The sequence below is a fragment of the Equus asinus genome, chromosome 3 (genome assembly GCF_041296235.1).
Source record: "Equus asinus isolate D_3611 breed Donkey chromosome 3, EquAss-T2T_v2, whole genome shotgun sequence".
NCBI lineage: Eukaryota > Metazoa > Chordata > Mammalia > Perissodactyla > Equidae > Equus > Equus asinus.
Window position 1 is genome coordinate 93,241,735 of NC_091792.1, and position 6,000 is coordinate 93,247,734.

Consider the following 6,000-nt stretch of genomic DNA (forward strand, 5'->3'; position numbering starts at 1 on the left):
GTTGTAAAATTTGATGCCATTCCAGTTCCTGAGTCTTTATATGTAAATTCTTTTTCCTCAGTGGAACGTTTGAGATCCATGTCCATTTTGTCCATGGTGCCCTGAAGTATCACAGTGATGAGCATAATATAGGTCTTTTTGATATCATTCTGCTGGCCACTGGAAATTCAGGCTTTTTAGTTTCGGGAACTTTTCTTGTAATATGACTCCGTTGATTCCTCTGCCTGTCCCCCGACCCTCAGTATTTCTACTCTCTCTCTGTGGAGTTACCGTTAATCACACGCTGTACCTCTCATTTTCTGATACTCCTCCTACTTAATTCTCTTTGTCTTTCCCCCTCTACTTTCTGGGAAATTTTTTAATGTCATCCTTTTGTTGTTGATGTTGTCATCTTATATCTTTAATTAAGGAGCTTAAGTTCTTTGAATGATCTTTTTAAGAATATACAGTGTTATGTTATTTTTCCTAGGATGCAATATCTTCTTCTCTCTCTGGAGGTACCAATGATACTTTCTAATATTTTCTCTCCTCATTGTATTCTGTTTCCTCCAAGTGCCTTTTTTTTCTTTTGTTCTTATCTTTCAAGTTAGAGACTTCTTTCAAATGTCTTGTGATCTTTGTCTGCTCTTTCATGTTTAAGAGTGAGTTACTACATCATAATCAACAGAGTTATTCCAAAAAATGCAAAGTTGGCTTGCCATTTGAAAAGCAATCAAAGTAATGTCAATGTAATTCACCATATTAAAAGAGAAAAACCATATGATCATATTAGTATATGAGAAAGTGTTTGAAAAAATTTAACATCCATTCATGATTTAAAAAAAAAAAACACTCAGCAAATTATGAAGGTAATGTCCTCAACCTGATAAACTAGGGGGAAAAAAAAACAGAGCTAACGTCATACTTAATGGTGAAAGACGTTTACTTCTCCCTGAGGAGAAAAGGAAAGATCTCTGCTCTAACTACTTCTGTTAAATATTGTATTGGACACACTGGTCAGAAAAATAAGGCAAGAAAACAAATAAAAGTCATCCAGAACAGAAAGGAAGAAAAAAGCTATCATTATTTTCAGGTGGCATGATCATGTCCCTCGCACAAACCCCAAGAAAGTCACAAACAAATCTACTAAAATTAATAAGTGAATTTAGCTGGGTCACAAGATAAACATCAATTATATTTTTATATACTTGCAATGAACAATTAGAAATTGAAACTTTTAAAAATATAACAGCATCAAAACATGAATATTATGGAATAAATCTAAGGAAAATGTGGAAGATTATATACTGAAAACTACAAAACATTGGTGAGGGAAATGAAAGAAGACCTTATAAATGGAGAGATATACCATGTTCATAGATCAAAAGACTTGCTCTTTTTAAGATGTCAATCTGTCTCATATTTATCTCTAGAATCCCTGCAATTCAAATTAAAACTCAAGCAACTTTTTGGGTAGAAATTGACAGGCATACTCTAAAATTTATTTGGAAATGCGGAGGACATAATATAGACAAAATTATTTTGGATCAGAAAAACAAAGTGGAAGGTCTCACACTACCTGATTTCAAGACTTATAAAGCTGCAGTATTCAAGACAGTGTGGTATTGGAGTAAGGAAAGAGATATAGATAAAGAGAGTATGGAAAGATGCCCACATATATATGGTCAAATGATTTTCAAGAAAGATGACAGGATAATTTGATGGTGTGAAAGATACATAGTCAACAAATGATGCTGGAACACTTCAACATCATATACAAAGAAACTGAACCTAAAGCCTACCTCCACTATATGAAAAAATTAATGTGAAATGTATCATAGACCAAAATGTGAAACCTAAAACTATAACAATTTCTAGAAGAAAACATAGAGGAAAATCTTTGTGACCTTTGGTTAGCAAAGATTTCTTAGGACATAAAAAGCATGAACCACAAAAGAAGGGAATTGATAAATTTCATCAAAATTAAGACCTTCTGCTCTTCAAAAGACACTGTTGCAAAAATGAAAAGATAAGCCACAGATTAGGAGAAAATATCTGTTAAAAACACATTTGAGGGGCCGGCCTCATGGCTGAGTGGTTAAGTTTGCATGCTCTGCTTCAGCAGTGTGAGGTTTGCTGGTTTGCATACTGGACATGGACCTACACACCACCCATCAGGCCATGCTATGGCAGCATCCCACATAGAAGAACCAGAATGACTCACAACTAGGATGTACAACTATGTACTGGGGCTTTGGGGAGAAAAAAAAACAACAAACAGGAAGATTGTCAACAGATGTTAGCTCAGGGCCAGTCTTCCTCAAAACAAAAACAAAAACAAACCACAAAAAGCACATCTGATTAAGAATTTATATCCAGAATATATAAAGAGCTCTCAAAACTCAATAATAAGAACACAACCCAATTTTATATAAGCTAGGGCCAGCCGGGTGGCACAGCAGTTAAGTTTACATGTTCTGCTTTGGTGGCCTGGGGTTCACTGGTTCAGATCCTGGGTGCAGACATGGCACCGCTTGGCAAGCCATGCTGTGGTAGGTATCCCAAATAGAAAGTAGCAGAAGATGGGCACCGATGTTAGCTCAGGGCCAGTCTTCCTCAGCAAAAAGAGGAGGATTGGTGGCAGACATTAGCTCAGGGCTAATCTTCCTCAAAATAAAATAGTAAAAATAAAATAAGCAAAAGATTTAAATAAACATTTCACTAAAGAAGATATCCGGTGTCAAATAAGCACATAGTTATTCATTAAGGAAATGCAAATCAAAACTAAAATGCAATATCACTATGTATCTATCAGAATGGCTAAATCTAAAAAGTTTGACACTTACCAGTTACTGGTAAGGAGGGAGATCACTGGAACTTTCAGACTTTACTGGTGGGAATGCAGATGGTACAACCATATTGGAAGACAACTTGGTGCTTTGTTATAAAGTCAGACCCAGCTTCATGGAGATGACACCTGTGCAACTGAATAAGGCCTCATGCTCAGAAAAGCCCCACACTTGGTTTAATTTTCTACTTTTGCTACCTTGAAATTCTTAATAATGTTATCTTTAACCTGTGTTCCGTAGTTAAAGTCTGTTGGGGCACTGGAACACATGTAATATGTCTGCCATACTTGCTGCCCCATTCGTGTGTAGAGTTCAAGATGCCCTACAAACACAAAATTCCAGGGGACCCATGATGGATGAGAGTTTAGTGAGACTCAGAGATAGTATGAGGTAAGCAAGCTACATCTACGACTGCATAAGTGGGGACAGACAGCCTCTACAAGCCACAGTTTCTGTTTGAACCAGAATTGTTTCTAATGTAGAAAGAAGGCAATACTATTCTAAGAAACAAATGAGCAAGGAAGCCTATCATATCCTTTCTTACTCAAGTTACTTTTCAGTATTAGTAAAACACTTATGGGGACAGTGATGATGCCAATATGGCCAAAATAGAGAGTGTTGCTAGAATGTGTGTATATTAAGACTTGAAATAAACAATTGAGGGGCTGGCCCCATGGCCGAGTGCTTAAGTTCCCACGCTCTGCTTCAGCAGCCCAGGGTTTCGCTGGTTCGGATCCCGGGCACAGACATGGCACCACTGATCAGGCCATGCTGAGGCGGCATCCCACATGCCACAACCAGGAGGACGCACAACTGAAAATACACAACTATGTACCAGGGGGCTTTGGGGAAAAAAAGGAAAAATAAAATCTTTAAAAGAAAAAAAAAGGAAAGAAACAATTGAGTTCGTTTTATGTAGCATTTCCACTGTTTCAGTAAGAACAAAATACTGATGCATGTATGAGCTACAAAATATGAATTATGTAATTTTGGTGCTTCTGTGTATGAATTACATGCTCTCATGTTTGCGTTTAAAACTGGCATTGCACAATATAGATGAATGGTGAAATTTGAGCTAATAATTTAAATTTTAATTTTTCTTTCCTTAGAAAAATATTAGATAGGAAATACCATGATAAGTGGGAAGAGAGACTGAGGAAGAAAGGAAAAAGCTTTATATTTTAGTTTTTTTTTAATTGAAGTAACAGTTTATAACATTATATAAATTTCAGCTGTACATCATTATATTTCAATTTCTGTGTAGACTACATCATGTTCACCACCCAAAGACCAGTTACCATCCGTCACCATACACATGTGCCCTGTCACCCCTTTTGCCCTCCTACCTGCCCCCTTCCCCTCTGGTAACCACCAATCTAATCTCTGTATCTGTGTGTTTGTTTGTTGTTGTTGTTTCTATCTTCTGCTTGTGAGTGAAGTCATACAGTATTTGACCCTCTCCATCAGACTTATTTTGCTTAGCACAATACCCTCAAGGTCCATTCATGTTGTTGCAAATGTCAAGATTTCGTCTTTTTTAAATAGCTGAGTAATACTCCATTGTGTATATATACATCTTCTTTATCCATTCATTCATTGATGGGCACCTAGCTTGCTTCCAAGTCTTGGCTATTATGAATAATGCTACAATGAACATAGGGGTGCATATATCTTTACACATTTCATCTTTTCTGGATAAATACCCAGAAGTGGAATAGGTGGATCATATGGTAGTTCTATTCTTAATTTTTTGAGCAATCTATGTTCTGTTCTCCATAGTGGCTGCACCAGTTTACATTCCCACCAACAATGTGTGAGGGTTCCCTTTTTTCCACATCCTTTCCAACACTTATTTCTTGTCTTGTTAATTATAGTCATTCTGATGGGCATGAGGTGATATCTCATTGTAGTTTTGATTTTCATTTCTCTCATAATTAGTGATGTTGCATCTCTTTTCACGTGCCTGTCGGCCATCTGTAGATCTTCTTTGGAAAAATGTTCAGGTCTTTTGCCCATTTTTTAATTGAGTTGTTTGGGGGTTTTTTTGTTGAGATGTATGAGTTCTTTATATATTTTGGATATTGACCTCTTATAAGTTATGTGGTTTGCAAATGTCTTCTCCCTGTTAGGTTCCCTTTTCATTTTGTTGATGGTTTCCTTTGCTGTGCAGAAACTTTTTAGTTTGACGTAGTCCCATTTGTTTAATTCTTCTTTTGTTTCTCTTGCCTGGTGACATACAGTATTCAAAAAGATGGTATTAAGACGGATGTTGAAGAGGGTACTGCCTATGTTTTTTTTTTTCCTGAGGAAGATTAGCCCTGAGCTAACTGGTGCCAATCCTCCTCTTTTTTTGAGGAAGACTGGCCCTGAGCTAACATCCATGCCCATCTTCCTCTACTTTATATGTGGGACGCCTGCCACAGCATGGCTTGACATGTGGTGCTATGTCTGCACCCGGGATCCAAACTGGGGAACCCTGGAACGCCGAAGCAGAATGTGGACACTTAACTGCTGTGCCACGAGGCCGGCCCCTATGTTTTTTCCTAGAAGTTTTATAGTTTCAGCTCTTACATTCATGTCTTTAGTCCATTTTGAGTTAATTTCTGTGAGTGGTATAAGATAATGGTCTACTTTCCTTCTTTTGCATGTGGCTGTCCAGTATCTTTCAATATTTTTGATGACACTTTTTCCTGCTTTTTGAACAAGTGGCCTGACACATTATATACTTGACCCTGTACAAATTAATTATATATTAAAATTGTATGATTAAGGGGCTGGCCCCGTGGCCGAGTGGTTAAGTTCGCGCACTCCGCCGCAGGCAGCCCAGTGTTTCATTGGTTCGAATCCTGGGCGCGGACATGGCACTGCTCATCAAACCACGCTGAGGCAGCGTCCCACATGCCACAACCAGAAGGACCCACAACGAAGAGTATACAACTATGTACCTGGGGGCTTTGGGGAGAAAAAGGAAAAAAATAAAATCTTTAAAAATAAATAAATAAATAAAAGTTTAAAAAAATTGTATGATTAAAACCATATAAATTAAATTATACATTTATCGTATGCAAGAAATCGATTGTTGGGCTTCAATGTAGGGTCATCGGGAGATTTCTCCCCAGATATCCCAGCATGCTACAAGCAGCATTCTGGGCGCTGACTGGGAGAACAGGTT